Here is an 18,050-nt window from a genome sequence, read left to right on the forward strand (position 1 = left end):
TAGTGATGGAATTTCTGGTATTATTGTAGAAAAGGCTTTTGGATTGTGTTCTTCCTTTTTTGCTCATACTAGGAAACATTAAGTTCCCTTTTTTCCTTAGATGGTTTAAAATTAAGTAGATCTGAACACTAAGCTACTTGCCCAGAGTATTTTCTCCAGGACATATATTTTCAGACTATTGTTTAGGATTCCATTTATTTCAAAGGTTCTGTCAAAAGCCTTTGTTAGGAAATGTGGTTACCTTGTCCTCCAAAGACAAAGTTTATTCTCAGGAAGTAAGAGGAAAAAAGGATTTGTCCTGCTGTTTGAATCGGCTTTCTTGTCCTTGCTTCTTTTCAAGTTGCTGTTTACTTTAACATTCCTTTCCTTTGCTAGATCTGATTTTTGTCAATCTCTGTTTTTTTCACTGTTCTATAATTCACGAAGTTTTGGAGGAAGTAAGTGCTTAATTTCACACAGCTTGTTTTAGAACTCACAAAGAATGGTAAGGCAGCAGGAGAGAATTGTGCTAGAATGGTTCTTAGGTGAGATATACTTCACTCCCTTCTAAATTGGCCAAGATGACACCCAGCCTGGGTCACCAGTGATCCTTATCTCAATTCCCTCCCTTAGCTTTTAATTTTCAAAGCCTGTGTCACATCGTTAAGTATTGTCACATTCTTTTCTTTCCTCCATTAACTAAGCTTTCCAATTCATATCTGAATTTATTTCTGTAGTCTTTTTTGTACTTTGGATTCCAAACATTTCCTATGAAGGTGTTTTTCTATAATAAAAGCTGTGTTCAGGGTAGTGCTATCTATATTATGAGCTGCAAAAATAGTGGTTACTCAGGAAGGAAATGGGGTACCTCAGTCATGGTTGCTAAGTTTTTTTAAAGAGCGCTGAAATGGGCTGGTACCAGTTCATATTTTTTGATAGTCCTTAGATTTTTAAGTGTATTTACTGTATTTTATTCTGCTGCAGATGGATCAGTTAGTTCCCTGCTTATCCTCCAAGTTTTTTTAAAATTTTTACCTTTCTGTACGTTTTACTTATTTTTCTATTCTTACAAAATGTTTTTTTCCCCCCAATACATGCTAAAATATGGAAAGCAGAAAGATAAAGTCACCTAATATCTCATAAAAGGTGAAAACAGTTTGTCTTTTCTTCGCATATGACAATATCCACCAGAATCCTACGCAGCACTTTCTAGCATAACCAAGAGACCTCTCTAAATTCACGTGATGTTTAAAATCAGTTGTTATTCACCACGTTCACACGAAAATTAAAGAATTGCCTATAGATAAGAAAGCTCGTATCCGGTAAATGAACCTGGGCATCCGGGGTTTTGGTCAGGGAGGCTGTTTGTTCGTCAAACACACCCCATCCTGCAGCCACCTGGGACCCAGGAACCAAGGGCAAGCGAACCGGGCGGGTAGGAGCTAAATTGGACAAGATTGCGGGCAAGAGGAGGAGCTACAGAGCTGTCACCAATCAGGGCTACTCTTTGTTTTCCCTTCCTGACCAATGAGGGAGTTCCTTTGGAAAGGCTGCCCTCAAGTTTGAGACTCCCACTAGTTTCGCAGCCTATCAGCGGGCGCCTCTTACAAACCATCGGCGAAGCTCACGCCCCGCGGGCGGTGCGACCCCGCCCTTTCCCCGCCTCTCGCCCGTGTCTCCACCCCTCCTAGGGAGGGGGCTGAGTCGGTTACTCGCGGGGCTGGAGGTGGGGGCCGGTCTCCCACTGGGTTTGTGCGTTTTGCGCCCGCCGCAGCGGAGCCGAGCCCGCTGGCTTGTGATTGTCCTTTGCAGCTGCCCCGGTAGCTGCCTACTTGTCCCCGGGCTTCAGGGGCAAGAGCCAGCGCGTCTCCCTGAGACCACGGTTACCAGAGCAGGTAATGGGGCAGCGCCTGTCCCAATACCCAGCTTACGGCTGGCGGCGGGATCCGTTCCCCTTGCTGCTCTGGCCGCGGGCGACCGGGCGGGGGCGGTGGTCACCGGGATCCTTCAGCGGCCTCCGCCGGGAGCCCGCCGTGGCGTGGGCGGCGGCACCTTGCGGGGAGGTGGGGGCGGGGCCGGTTGTGGGGAGCCGCCGCGGGCGGGACTTGGGGACCCTCTTGGACCCGGGTGGGGCGACGGGCGGAGGGAGGGCGGGAAGATGTGCAGGTGGAGGGGAATTGCAGGACCTACTGATAAGTAGCGATAAGCTGTGTGCTCCCTAAGCCAGAAAGGCGTCTTTACTTTGGTCGTGTTAATTACACATTTTCTGCAGACAGGCACTTGGCAGTGCGGTGTACACATTAACGTTATCTTCAGTTATTTATTATTTTTAGAATTAAGATTAGCCTTTAACGTGAGTTTGTTTGGAGGCTTTTCCTTAAATGACAAGTAGACCCAGCAGTGTGACTCACCTTTGTCTGGACTAAAGTGGGGAAAGGTGAGAGAGGAATGAGGGGGAGTAATATTCATAAGGAATGCTTGTGCAGGTTTGAAAGGATTGTGGGGGTGGGACCTTGTTGCTATCACTCTGTCATGGGTAGAAGTAGAATTGGTATTTTTTTTTCTTTTTATGATTTGTAAGAACAGCAGATTTTTTTTAAAAAAAGCCTCTTCTGAAGCAATCTCTGGACTTTAGGCGTCCAGGGATGCACCTGCTGCTCACTGGTACTACTTTGCAGACAAGCCTTAGGCAATTCAATGCGTGATTTGACGCATTTATAAAGCAGTACTTTGAATTGCTATAACCTTTTCTTTGTTCTTTTTTTTTTTCCCCTGCTCGGTACACCATTTAGTCACAAGTGAAATGATAAAGCTCAACGAAATTTAGTAATAATGGCATAGTGAGAACTCCTGAAGAGCATTTTCTCTGTCCACGTCCACGAATGTTCTACAAAACAGTATTTTCATTTAGATCTATTGGTTGAGAAGTTCATATCCTCTGTCAATTTTAGTATGCCATCTTCCTACGATACTGAGATAGGGTGTGCATAGCATGCCCACTTTTAAGGCACATAAACTGAAAGCTCCAGAGATGACAGGAATCTACCCTACTCACTTGACTTCTAGTTTATTTTAATTTTTTGTTTATTTTTGCAGTACTCTGGATTGAACCGAGGGCCCTTCACATGCTAGGCAAGCACTCTACCTGAGCTAAATCACCAGCCCCCATAATTTATACCTAGATTTAAATCCAAGATCTGGAAAAGGTTTTTTTCTATCAAGCCAGCTTCTGGATACTGATTCCATCACATGTACAGGAGTCAGATACCAAGATGGTTATTTCCAAGTAAAAGAAATAGTTTATTAGTTTTATTTTTCATTTTTCTCCTAAGTTGCTAACATAGTTTGATTTTGCCCAAAGATAATTTTCCACACAGGCACAACGAAAAATATGAGAATCTCTATTTTAAAATTTGGGGGGCTTTCCAAAATCCAGAACCTTATTTATGTTTGCAGCTTAGAAGTGATTTCAGGACTATTATTTCAGAATTGGCTTGAAATAATTTGCATAAAGGCAAATACAAATGAAGTCCAGTGTATTTTGTGATTATGACTTTAGGGGCATCTTTATTCTAAATTTATAGAAAGGTTGAAAATGTAACAAAATTCCCTAATTAGAATAACTCACACAAGGGAATTTAACAGTCAATGTGGAGCAGGTTTACATGGGTAGTTGGGAGTAACCTCTTTGATGTCAATACTTAGGGAACTCTAGAGAGTTGTCAGGTTTTGTTAAAGTCTGTGTTTTGGGGGAATGTGGAAATGTTTTATGAATTAATGAATGGAACTCTTTGAATCATGAAGTAATCCTTTGTTTTATGGCTGATGCATCTATAGCATGTTATAGGTATATTTTGATATAGCTTATTTGTGAAACATACAAGACACAAGGCTTGTCAGTTTGCCCTACACTAACTTACTGATTTATGCTTTAGCACCTTTGTTTAACTTTTACTCTCCTGTTAACTTAGTTTCTAGCATTGAAGCAAAAAATTTCCATAAGGAAACCTTTCATCATCTGTTAATTTGTAAGGATGAATCCTTTCTTTTGATGAGCCCAGCCCTCCTGCAGTATGGGAAATTGGAAAGAGATTTTGGCTGTTTGTATTTGCCTGAATTCATACCTGAGTTTCCCCTTCCAACCTATATGGTTTTCTTGGTTTCAGCGATTTTTCTTTTTCTTAAAAAAAAAAAAAAAAAAGAAAAGAAAAGAAAAATCAATTGCATTACCTTTACATTACATGACTTCCACTAGATGGTGCACTGAATGCTGCTTATTGGTGATTTCAAGCTGATTTAAAAATTATTATTATAAACATTTCAATGACAAACAAAAATGTTCAACTGTTTCTATTGTAGCAATGAATGGCTTAAATTTTATTGAATAAGGTTATTTGGAAGGATAGGGTGGTTTAAAGGGAAGGAAATTGCTAGCAATTTCACAAATATTCCAAAGCTTTTAGTTCTTCTTGAGGTCTGGGACCCAGACCAGAGTGTAGATATATTGCTTCTTATTTATGTATATTTGAACTTTTTACAAAATGCTTTGTGTTTAGTTGAAATCTTATATAATTTGGTACTAAGCTATTTGAGGAAAGCCTTGTGATTTGCTTTTCTTTAGATTGCTGATTCTTTTTTTAAAAAAATATTTCTTTTTTAGTTATAGGTGGACACAATATTTTATTTTTATGTGGTGCTGAGGATCGAACTCAGTGCCTCACGCATGGTAAGCAAGTGCTCTACCTCTGGGCCACTACACCAGCCCCTAGATTCCTGATTCTTTAAAATAAGTGGTGAATGGTGTGTGTAACTATAAACAGCTGCTTAAGTAAAATAATTTTTTTCCAGGCTTGTAAAATATTTTTTTCTCAAATCTTTACTCAAATACTCAAATCTTTCTTTCAGGAGAACATTTATTTGCTGGCTTTACTTACGTAGGAGGGGAGTATTCTTTTCCCTCTGATAGGTACTATTAGTTGGGCTTGTTACTAATCAAGTTGCTTTTTTACTGATGGTTGCAGGTGGAAGATCAGAAAACACAGCTGTTGCTTTGATAGAAGCAATACCCATTTGAGGGACAGGAATGGTTCATGTTCTTGGGAGAATCTGGGATGATTGCATTTTGCAAGATATTTTGAAGGTATCCTGGGCAAATGTAAGATATGGTAGCTTAAATGTGAAGGTCTTTAGGTGTGTTTATTTCAGTTCTACTGTGCTGTGGGTGGGGAGAAGAGCAATGATAACTAGTTTATTGGAGCCATCTTGTTCTCAGGGGATTTGATGATGATTTGGAAGGAGGGAAATAAATAGGGTTCATCCTTTCTGGTTAGATAGTTCTTTGGCAGTGCACTAGATAGCCCTTGGATGAGCATGGGTGTGGGAAGGTGGGTTGTTTTAAGTGGCCAGGCTGTTTAAAGCTATCCTGGTGTTGTCTTCCCAGGGTTCTCTTCACCTTTAAAGGAATTTAATCATGTCAGTGAGCATTTTAAGTCAGGTTTATAACTCTATTGTGGTCTAGTCTTGGACTAGGTACTCTTTAGTCTTCCAATTGATGCCTTAAAAAATTGAACTTTATAAAGTTAATGAAGTATGCAAGTGAATAGCTTCAGAGAGTTATTTACCTTATAAGTTCTCAAATTATCTTGGACACTTAATATACTTATTTCTCAATCTTTTCCATCCTTTTTCCTTTTTTTAAAAAACCTAATTGATAATAGGCAAATTTGAGTATACATGTACTGCTCAAATTGAGGACTTGGGCTGGGGATGAAGATTCTTGTTCTTGATATAGCTTTGAAAAGAGAAGGGTCAGACAGAATGTTGTTAGGGGCAGGTGTAATTAGGGCAGGGATCATGTTAGTGGTTGCTGTGTAATTAGGTGTTGATTACCTTTACTTGTGATTAAAAATGCTCACGGAAAGACAGTTCTGTGTACTTAAGTAATTTGAATCGAGAATCAAATGTTTCTGAAGGCTGCAACTTCTTTTTTTGGCAATTGGAAGTTTGTTGAACTGATGTTGTAAAAATTTGGAGTTGAGCCCAGGATAAAAAGGATTATGGAGTTATGGCTCAAGATTTATCAAGCTTCTACTGCCCAAATTCAAAATGTATTTTTTCTTCCTAATATGGCCTCTGATTTTTTTGGAGTTAGTGTGGACTTCTCTGCTCTATGCCTATTTTGCATTTCGCTCAGTTCCTAGTAAGGCCCATCAGAGTTATACATTCATTCTTTGTTATCCATCAGGGATTTGGTTCCAGGACCCTCTTGGGGCTTCCAGAATGTGAGGATGGATGTTTAAGTTGCTTATATAAAATGGCCCAGTATTTGTATATAACTTACACGTGTCCTCCCATACACTTTAAATCATCTCTGGATTGCTTATCATGCCTAATACATTGTAGATGCTTTATAAATAGTTGTTATACTGTATTGTTTAGGGAGTAATAAGAAAAAGTCTATAGGTTCAGTATAGACACAATTTTTTTTTCCTGCATATTTTTGACCCATACTTGGTTGAATCCTGGGATGTGGAACCTGTGGATTCAGAGGGTTCACTTTACTTTTTTAATGTAGCATAATCAGGATGCAGATTAGGTATTTTGCCAGTTTGGGGAAAGAGGGTACTGTCCTGGACAGTGAGGCAATTAATTAGCATTGTTTTGATTTATTCTTATTCATGCCTTTTAAATTTTGGAGTTTTTAAAATGGTTGTCATTTCCTTAACATTAAGCTTAGTATGAAAAATATAGACAAGTGATTCTCAAACTTTAGCATGCTTTCAAATCACTTGGAGGGCTTAGTAAAACTTAGGCTGCTGCCCTCTGTCCTGGAGTATCTTGATTAAGTAGGTCTGGGCTCCTTGCATTTCTGATTAGTTCCAAGGTAATGATGATGCTGCTGATGCTGCTGATCCTGGGACCACACTTTGAAAACCATTGAATAGATTCTAGAAGGAATAGAAGTGTAATTGTTGATGTAGGCTTTGAAGTTAGATCTATTTGAATTTCTGTCCAGCCACTTACTAGATCTTTGACTTCAGGCAATTTTCTGAACCTCTGCTTTTCATTTCTAAGGTGGAAATAATATAATATTATGTTGTTAATATTAAATGAACTTATGGGTACAGAAACAAAACAGCTTGCAAAGCATGTAATAAATGTTGACTTTTAAGGATAAAAATCAGTGTTATGAAATATAGAATCCTGAATCTTAGGAAATTGAAGGAAGCTCCTTAAGGACAGAAAATTTTATATTTATCCTCATCCTGGCATTATACTGAGAAAATAATGAGCACTCAATTACTGTTTATGACTGCGGATTCTAATAATGTTTCAGAAACATTTGTTTATAGATGTAGATATGCATGTTTCCAGTACTGCTACCCGTCCCCATGGTTGAATTTTTTGGTCATGAAAGTGTTGGACTAGCAGTTCTTGTAGTCCACACTTTATGTAACAGGATTTCTCAAGGTTATTCAATTACTGGAAGTATCTGAAAATCATCTTCAGAACACAGCCTCACCTGTAGTAGTCTGGTGACTTTGACCTTGAATGTAGTTCTTGAAGCTCTCTTTCCTGTTTGCTGAGTGCCTGACTTTCTTTCTGCAGTCCTCTCAGAATCCCTCCCTCTTATTGATGATCCTCTGAAAAGTAGAACCCCTTTGTCCATTACTGTCTCAGTCATTTGCTTTATTTCCTTTGTAGCAGTTACCATACTCACAATTTTGTTTGCTTTTTATTGTTTCCTTCATCACCATGTATAAACTCTGTGAGGGCAAGGACCTGATATGTGTTACTGGGACCCCAAAACTGGGCACAGTATTTGCTATAAGATGACATCACACCTGGTTCAATGAAAGAATGTATGGCATGGAGTCCCCTTCTTACTTTCCTTCTCAAATCAGGTGCGCAGACTTGAGTGAATTACTAGTTCATGGCTCACTATCATTATTGGTCCATGCAGAGTCTCCATTTAATTTATTGTATCTTCCCCCTTCCCCCATGCCCGTTTACGTGTCTCTTACCCTATAAGGACGCTCTTTCAGGCCTATGCCTGGCTTCATGAAGCCTGCTGGATTGGTATCCAGGATGGCTGTGTGGTTGACACTCTCACCAGCTGCTGTTTCCACATTCTTGTTGGCACTTGATATCTTCTGACTTTGTAATTTTTTTCCAATCTGATGCAACAGGTGGAGAAATCCAGGCCCAAAGTAAGATGTTACTGTTCTCACTTGGATTTGCTGGTTACTGGACAGCTGAGTGTCTTTGTCACATGCTTACTAGCTGTGTGGGTTTCCCCTTTTGTGGTTTGGGCATTTTATATCTTTGTTTCCTTTCCTATTAGGATTTCCTATCTCTTTCCTGCCTTTGTGCTCTAATAGTGTGTGTGTGTGTGTGTGTGTGTGTATACTGTAGGTGTTAATTTCTTACTGGGTTTTAAGTATTGCAGATGTCTCTATTTCAGTCTCTAGCACAGGAAAAAAAATCTCAGTTTTATTCCTGTCAAAAAAAAATTTTTTTTCTTTGAAATCCTGTTTTAAATAGAATCTTTAATTTTGTTGTGAGCCATCCATTTTCTCACCTTCTGGGTCTTGTTTAGGAAGTCTTTCTCCATTCCTAGTTAATAAAGGTATGTTTCTACATTTTTACTTTTTTTTTTTTTTGGCAGCTTTTCTTCCTCAGTCTCATTTACTAAATGGCCTAGTGGGCTGTGATGTACCTCTACCATACATCCAGGAGCATGCACCCGACACCTACCCACTTAGTCATCCCCACTTAAATCTATTTTAGGTCCCTGCACTGTTCTGATTAATGTGTTCCTCTTCTAATTCCACAGTGGTTTTGTTTTTATTTTTACTGCTACAATATGTATATTGACATCTAGAGAAGTGAGTTCCTCTTATATCCTCTTCTCTAGGAAAGTGCTTACAACGTTTTTTGGTAATTATGTCTCCTCTAAGATCATCAGATATTTACACACACACATTGTTTTTTTTCATTTTTTAGTCTCAGTACCTAGTATGTTCTTAATACATGGTGACTTGATTTTGTAGATGCTGAACAGTTTTGCAGAATTTAAGTTCCCTGAGTTGATTTGTTAATAGGTCTTTAGTATTTCTCCAAATATCATATATTTGGCTAATGTTTCGCTTTAGGCAAAAATTCCCTAAATGAACTAGGCTTGATTATTTTCATAAAGGCTAATCTGAGTCCCTAGTTAATGATTCTTGCCAAGTCATTCAGTCCAAAGGAGCTAGGTCCCCTAGTCTTTGTGGTATTAGTTCTTTTATCATTTGCTATATTGGATATACCTGGGAACCTATTTTATCTACATTAAGTATGTCTAGCATTTGTTTGTGTATGTAATTAGAGGTTTATATATACAGTTTTCATTACAATTTTAATACCTAAAAAAATTAGAAACAACCTAAATGCACAACATAGACATTTATTATTCTTGTCTATGGAAATCGGTAGTATAAACTGGGCAAAATATTACAAAATCCTGTAATCGGGATCATTCTACTTTAGTAATAAGGAATAAATTTATGTTCATGTAGAATTCTATAAATTGTCCTTGTACCATTCATGTCCATATCAAATAAAAACAGTTCAAATAACAATGTTAATGGGCATTAAGACAAAGGTGATTACTTCTTTGCTGTCTTTGTTTTCCTAAAATTTTGTAATAGCATTACAGTCATTTTTTTTAATAATACAAATATAGTAATTAAAAACAACTACATATTAATCTGGGGTGGGAAGGTAGAGGAGTTGTAGAGAAAATAAAATGGACCGTGTATTGAAAATGAATGATGGTATATAGAGGCTCATTCTATTCTACTGTCTCTCTACTTAGTATGTACTTGAATATTCTCTAATAAAAAGTAAAAAGAAAAAGACTGTAAAATTTTTGAGCGGGGGCTACAGATAGAATATACAACATAATCCCCGCAGACTTCTGTTATTGCTCAGTGGGATATGACTCTTCATGTATCTTATCTGTCAGTAGTAACCTTAGAAATGGTTTTGCCTTACTGGGAAGCATTAAATAATTAAGTTGCCCTTGCCCCTAAAACCTTTTCTCTATATGAAATTGTGGGTAGACTTAGTTGGGTCATGTCACTCATCTGCTCTGAACCTTTCAGCTGCTGGCTGCCTGCAAAGCCTCCACAATAGTTTACTTACTCTACATTCTGTGTTTTGATTGGAAGGTCTTGTTCGTACATCTTGTTGAACACTGAGGAAAATGTTTGAAAGTTGAGGCTTCCATACTTCGAACCTTGAGGCTTAAGTGACTTTTGTTATAAATCTGGTCCTGAAGAGTTTACCAGTCTGGTGTAAAAGGAAAATGATCAATTTTTGCTGTGAATAACTCTTAAGTTAGCTCGAGGAAAAAGAACATGGGGAACAGTTTACCTCTAGCTTTCTTAATCCACTAGCGTGGACAGAGGCACCTGAACTAAGAGGGAGTAGTGCTGCCCAACCCCCACCCCAGGTCTCCTAACCTCTCCTTCATGGCCTAATACCAAAATATGCTCTGAAGGCCCTTTCTAGGGATGGCTGTGGCTGGTGATGGGTGGTAGGTGGTAGGTGCTCTTGGTCTGTCAATGGGCTCCTATTGGACTCTCAACTTGTAGTCTTTCCTTCAAAGAAGAAATGGAAGAATAAGGTCATGTTTGTGGTGGGTGTGGTGATGCACACCTGTGATTCCAACTGCTTGGGAGGCTGAGGGAGGAGGATCACATGTTTGAGACCAGTATTGGCAACTTAAGGGAGACCCTATCTCAGAATAAGAATAAAAACAAAGGCTAGGATGGACCTCATAGTATGATAGTATGCTTGCCTAGCATGTGGTAGGCCATGGATTCAATCGCAAATATAGGAAAACCAAAAATAAAATGACAAAAAGTAAGAAGGTCATGTCTGAAAACTCATTTGAACAAGCACATCCTTGACCTTGGCTTTATTTCCTTGGAGCCCTGGTTTCAAATGTATGGTTCCACTTCATACTTCTAAAAATTATTAAGGTTCTACCTCAAAGACCTTTTAAAAATATCTGTCAGTATTTACCATATTAGAAATTTGAACAGGAAATTTTAGAGTGTTTGTTAAATAATTAAAAATAAAACCTCATTGTACATTAACATAAATAACACGTCTATGAAAATTAAATGTTGTGAAGAGAAGTTAGTGAGAAGAGTGGCATTGTTTTACATTTTTGCAACTCTTTTTTAATGCCTAGCTTAATACAAGGAACAGGATTCTCATGTCTGCCTCTGTATCCAATCTATTACAATTGGGTTGAAGTACATGAAGAAAATTCAGCCTCAGATAAAACTGCAGATGGAAAAGGGAGGAGTATTTTAATAGTCTTTTTGGATAACTGTGAGTATTTTCTTAATAAGCATATTATCTTAATAATTACATTTGAAAATGTCATTTGCAAAATTCTGCTTATAATTGTGTCTTAAAGTTTAATTGCAGTTTGGAATCTGAAGCATTATCGGTAAACTTTTCTCACTGTGTTACATTTAAATCCATTGGTTTTGCTTACTCTTTGAGTCTTTTTACCCCTGGATGATTTGGAAAATATTGGTTCATGGAATTATACAAATCCCCCAAATATTAGCATATTTTATGATGCTATTTAAAAAAAAAAACACATTTGTTAAAATCACCAGCGGTTCCATCATAAAAGTTGCCCCACCCTCGGTTTCATTGAGGTACAATTAATTGGTATAACAAAAACTGTACATAGTTGATGTATTCAGTTTGATGAACTTGACAATTATTTATATTCATGTTATCATCACCACAATCCAGGTCATAAATGTGTCTTTTACCTCCAAACATTTTCTGGTGGCCCCTCCCCCACTCTTTTTGGTATTAGGAAAAACAAGTAACTTAAGATCTATCCTCTCAACCAAATTTTTTCTTTTTTCTTTCTTGATCCAGGGATTGAACCCAGGGATGCTTAACCATTGAGCCATGTCCCCATTTTATTTAGAGACCGGGTCTCGTTAAGTTGCTTAGGACCTCACCAGGTTGCTGAGGCTGGCTTTGAACTTGTGATCCTCCTGCCTCAGCCTTCAGCCATTGGGATTACAGGCATGCGCCTCTTTGCCCAGCTTAACCAATTTTTAAGTACATAGTACTTTACTGTTAACTATGTAAATATTGGGAAAGCTGTCACATTCTTGGTGGAAGATATGAGTTTTTCAAAACTCTGGTATTCAGTTGAAAGTTTAGATTTTATCATTGTCAACAAATATGTTAATAGTTTTCCTTGAAGCAGGAGGCTTACTTCATTCATTTTTGATAAAACATTGGCCATAGTTTATCTTGCAATTTCATGTAAAAATGATATGGGGAAAAATGCTGCTGGTTCAGCTTCCTGATCAAGTGCTTTTCCTTGAGACAGCCATCATAGTTCAGTGTGCAGTGCAAATCCTGTGTTTGCACTTCCCATTTCATCACACAGAACCTTACAAAAGCCCATGTATTGAAGAATTGAGATTTCACACCATAGTTAATCTTCACTGTTTTCATCAGGGACATTCTTATATGAAACTTTTTTTTTTTCCACTCTGAGTTAATAGTGATACTGACTACCCACACTCTTGGTGCCACTGCCATGATTTGTGCTAAAGCACCATCAGTTTTGCATACTTTTGTTTTTGTTACCATCAGTGCACCTGTCTGTATAGCGTGCATTGCAGATAACCTCTCAGCATTATTCTATTGTGTTGTTGTCATCTGCTCCACTACTGATTATAAAAAATAGTTTTGATGTTATGGATGCCCTGAAAGGTTCTTGAGGACCCATAGAGTGTCTTGGACCGTTTGAGAACAGCTGGATCATAGCATCTTTTGTCAGTTTAGTTGAGGGCTGGTGCTTCTTATTGATCTGTCTCCTCTGAGGTTGCTGAACTGGTTCCACCTTCTCCATTCCTAAAGTTGTCTGATTAGAAAGAAGCAGGACGTGCTACTTTTTGGCTCGTTTGGGCTCTATTTTTCCAAGTGAAAGGAAGTTTATTATCACTAGTAAAGAAAATGTGTCTGAACCTAGCCTGACCTCTATGAATTGGAATTGGAAAAAAAATGTGGACACACCTTGAACCTCTATGAAGTTGTGGAATTGTGCTGTCTTAGCACAATAAATACATCCATAGAAATGTGAGCCCTGGATCAACTTTTCTCATCTTTAAGATACAATTGAGATTTTGGAGGGAAGTTCTGTTCATTTATCAAGAAATATTTATTTTATAACATCATAATTAAATATTAAACAGGACAACAGGTTGCCACCTGTAGTTAATGATGGTTTAACTTATTCAGTTTCCTATAAGTAAGTAGCTCTCAGATCTTGATTTGATTCCTTTTCTATTTTTTGGCAAAACTGCTAAAAAGGTAACTTATGCTTGTAATTGGAAGTAGATAATGTTGGTTATCTCTTCTGCTCCCTCACTCTTGAGCTTGCTTGAAATCTCTCTCTCTCTCTCTCTCGCTCTCGCTCTCGATAGTGCTGGGTATTGAATCTCTCTTTTTGTGATATTCATGAAGTTTGATAATCATTGCCTACATCCATTATATTCTCAGAGATTTGGAAAAGGTTGATCTTTTATTCCAACTTTTTTATTAAGATATTTTTTAAAAAGAGAAACTTTTCTCCATTATCTGTGAGATATACTTGTTATAGAGAAGGCAGGTTAAATGTGTGGGTCTTTTTTTTTTCTTTTAAGTCAGATTTCAACATTTTAAGTTTATCCATTTTAAGATTATAGAACAAATTTGTGGGTAAGTTAAATTTGTTTCCATATTGTTTTGCTTTGAAATAACAAGTTAAAATGCAGTGATTTTTTTTTTGGGGGGGGTGGGGAAGTAAATCTACGTGAAGCTCTTGTAAGGCAGGAAAGCTTCTGCTCTGTTCTTTATCAGTTTGCTGAGATAGACTGACAAGAGAAAAAGGGTGTACAAATTTATTATTGTGCACAAAATAAGAGCCTTCCAAAATAGGAAACTCAAAGCAGGGCCAGATGGTTGAGGCTTAAATATCCCCCTCCTAGGGGAGAGGGAAATGTGGGGAACTGTAGACAAATCTTGGAAGTAATAAAAGATTTTTAGGGGAGTTGAATGGGCCCAAAGAATAGACAGTAGTTTATATGAATGTTTCTGTTTGGAAGCTGAATAAACCTGGCAGAAGCTTGTGGCAGTCTGTCCGGGTGTGTTGATGTTCTTCTGTCTTCTTCCTGTGACAGGAGTTAATCTTCCCTGATTAATGCGATTTTAGAAAGGAGGTCTAAGACAGTGCAGTTCTTCTGGAAGAGCTTCAGATGGGGGAACTCAGGGAACTCAGGGAGCACTTGAGGGAGAAACAGGGCGGGGTAGAGAAACTTGGACTTTAAGGCAGTTTCTAAGGCCTTCCCATTTTCTTTAATTCAAAGTATTCCACAAGCCAGAGTGCTACACTTTGGGATCTTGTTTTCTAAGCCCCAGAACTATTAATGGAAAAGTCCTCTTGTTATATTCTGAAAGTAGCTTAATTCATTTGGAGTTAGAAAAAAAAAAAAAAAAAGGAGACATACCTTAGAACTGTTAAAGAAATGGGAATAAAGAAAAAAATCTTGCTTTAATTTTTTTTTTATCTTTAGAATAATGAATGCATTGCATATGTGTTTTGTGTTATATTCTCAGATTTGAGAATGTAAAAGGCTATTTTGCTTTTAAGATGCTTGTAGTATAATCAAATAGGCAAAAGGTTGATTATTATTATTATCATTACATTAAATTAATATTAAATTTGGCATACATGGATAGAATGATAAACAACCAAAAGTTATCTTTGTTATAGTATTTCCCTCTTTTCAAAATTTAACATGGTGAGAGATGGATGATGGGCAACAAACTAATGTTTACTTTAGACAAAGAGAAGTAGTAGGTGAAACTGATTATTTGGGAGGGCAAGTCAGGTTGAACTCAAGGGCTCCCATCCTAATCTGTGAGACAGAGGGAAGGAGAGGCACAGGACTGCAGTTTTCATTCTGCTTTCCTGCCTGTGCTCACGGGGGCTTGAAACAGGTCCTTGTGCTGCAGGTCGGACCTGTTTCTAGCTACTCCTCCCTCCCTGAATTCCTTCTCATGGTTCCTGTGATTGCTGGATACACTCCACTTACAGCCTAGACAAGAAAAGACTCTAGGAGTGTCTGTGAATGTTTGCAGACCTCTCCTGGGAACCTGTTCCCCGCTGTCCAGGATCAGCAGTAGGAGGACTCTTGGTGACACTAGTTTTTCCTGTCCTCTTCCTCTCCTGTGTATTTCAGAATATACAAAGCATTAGTATAGACGTGCATACTATTAATTCACCAGGATCTGTTAAATTGTTTTCAGTTCAGTGCCTTATACTTTACAAATGATACCTACGGTGATTTTGATTTGACTTCTGCTCTTCTCCACACATCTTATCTCCAGATGGATCTAAAATCAAGTAGTTAAGTCTATTCTTAATTTTGCATAGTGGCCTTATAGTATCCCTCAGAACAGACTGTGAACCATATGGCAAGACTGCTTATCGAAATAGACATTTTGCTGTCCAGTAAGTTTGAACTTAACAGTGTTATGGAGTGCTTTAACAGATTGGGACAAGCTTAGAATTCATAGATAATAGCTGCTATTTATTGGTCCCAATCTCACTCTAGATATTTATGTAAATTTTACAGCAGCTCTTTGAGTATCCTCATTTTAATTTTACAAATGAAAGCCTGGGTCATGAAGAAATGAAACAATTTACCCTTGAGCCCTATAACCAGATAGTAGTAAAGCCAGGATTTAAACCAGGTTCCCCATTCTCCAGCACTTGAGAGATCAGAGTGTGGGAGAACTACATGATATGAATTCCTGTTGGAATTTTCCTCTAGCTTATCCACTTAATCTTTTCTTCCTTGGTTCCTTGCCTCCATCTGGACAAACACACATCTCACCTACTTTGACTAGTGTTCTAAATTTTTTTTCACCAGAGTGTACAACTTAATGACAGAAATTTGCGCAAGAGAAGGCTGGGCGCACATCAAACAGTAGCTGGCTGCTAGCATGAAATTATTCTGAAATTTTATGTTTGATCTAATAGGTTAAAAATGGCTTTCCAATGTGTGGAAAAAAATGTGTTATTTTCTATGACTCCCCCTGAACCACACAGTATGTTTCAGTTTGAGGTACAGTCTATACAGGATTGATTGTGGTCAAATGGAGATTGCAAATAATTCACTCTGTTGGTATAATGAGGTCAGACTGGAAGGAGGACTCTGACATAGTACAGAGAGACAGTAAGGAGTTGAGCTGAGGCGTAAGGGGTGATGGACTGGGAATAGATATGATGGAGATTTGAGCAGTGTAAAGGAATAGATTTGATGACTACCTACCAGGGAACTCAGTTCTTCTACTGGTTTTCTTCATGTTCCTATCCCTTAATTCTGGGAGTATCCTCAGTCCTTGATCCACTTTTCAATCCCTGCCTCCATTAAACTTTTACTTATTGTTTTGGTTTTAGTTATTTCCTTATAAATGCCTAAACTACACTGTGGTTTCAGTGAGCTCCAGTTCAACACATGCACCTGGTAATTTGCTCTCTCAAATTTGTAGTTGCTCAGTGGATATTTCCTGGATATTTGAATGTCCCAGAGTTGGCAGGTTTCATCTGAAATGCTCATCCCTCTAAAATCAGCTGTAGCATTTTTAAGAGGTATATGAATGGGTAGAAGAGGTTGTACCCACATGCACTGTACATTAGACTCAGGTCTCTAATTGATTAGCGAGGGGTGCAGAAACACCATGGAAGGTGGATGGCCTTTGTTTGGCCCCTTGGTTCTCAATGAGGCATGCAGATATAAGGCCAAGGATTACATCACACTTCCAGTGGACCTCACAGGAACTATCTGTACATGTCCTGCTGTTCACCAACAGTATGTTCTTGAGTAAGACTTTGCTTCCTCCAGGCCAAAAGCCTCATTGTGAGGAGGAATAAGAGTTGCTGTTCTTCTTTAATATTTTTAGTTGTAGATGGACACAATACCTTTATTTTATTTATTTATTTTATGTGATGCAGAGGTTTGTGCCTCCCACATGCTAGGCAAGTGCTTACCACTGAGCTAGAACTCTAGCCCATTGTTGTTCTTAACAATGACCCTTCATATTGTCCTGGAAGGTCTGTTCCCACAACTCTCTTTCTTGTTTAATCTATGTTCACTGCCATGCTCACCCAACTGAAAAACCTTAAGGCCATATATCCTAAAGTTGAAGAGTGTGAACTATAAAATGACTCCTTGAGGGTCAGTTTAACCTAATTCCAGCTCTGGTCACTGCTGATCTTATGGAGTTATGTGTTACTCAGTTTTTTGTTAGTATAATGGATATCTGAGAAAATAAACTTATAAAGAAAAAAGTTCATTGTAGCTCACAGTTTTGGAGATTCTAGTTACATGATTGGTTGATCTGTTTCTTTTGCCTACATAAGGTAGCATATCACGGTGTGAGCATATGGCAGAACAGCAGTTCACCGCAGGTTTGGGAATCAAAAAGAATAAAAGGAAGGGATGGGGTTCTATATGCCCTTCAAGGGCATGTTCCTGATGCCCTCCCACTAGGCCCCACCTTTTAAAATTTTCATCATGACCTAGTAGTGCCAAGCTGAGGATCAAGCCTAACACCTGGGCCTTTGGGGGGACATTCTGAATTCAAACCATAACAGCAAGTATTTTAATCTTGCTTAGCCTCAGTTTTCTTATCTGAAACAGGCTGAGGAGCATACCTATCACAAATGATGGTCCTGATAATTAAATCAGAAAACACCTATGAAGTATAATAGAAACCAATGCTCAGTAAATGATAGTTGGTATTCATTACTAATTAACAGTATTCATGTTAAACACCCTAAAAAGCTGTCCTTTTTCCATCTCTGCTGTCCTGTCAGTGACCAGGTGTTCCTGTCAATTCCTTTCCATAGTGTCTGCTGCTGCCACCATCTTAGATACTTGTCACTTTTTGTCTAGGTTGCAGGCACGATCTGCTTGCTGACC

At 38.3% G+C, this 18,050-nt stretch overlaps 1 protein-coding gene across 4 annotated transcripts in view; it reads left to right on the forward strand.

Annotated features, from left to right (window-relative positions):
- Positions 1-1,676: 1,676 nt before the first annotated feature.
- The window catches only part of Mpp7 (MAGUK p55 scaffold protein 7), a 227,482-nt gene continuing 211,108 nt past the window's right edge, over positions 1,677-18,050 (forward strand). For 2 of the 4 annotated variants that reach the window (XM_071599942.1, XM_071599943.1), the window contains exons 1-2: positions 1,677-1,874; positions 11,225-11,367. The gene's annotated coding sequence lies outside the window, so the exon portion shown is untranslated. The remainder of the gene's footprint in view (positions 1,875-11,224; positions 11,368-18,050) is intronic. The other 2 variants (XM_071599941.1, XM_027928669.2) reach the window with 1 other exon arrangement.

Source organism: Marmota flaviventris, chromosome 12 (genome assembly GCF_047511675.1).
Source record: "Marmota flaviventris isolate mMarFla1 chromosome 12, mMarFla1.hap1, whole genome shotgun sequence".
Classification (NCBI taxonomy): domain Eukaryota; kingdom Metazoa; phylum Chordata; class Mammalia; order Rodentia; family Sciuridae; genus Marmota; species Marmota flaviventris.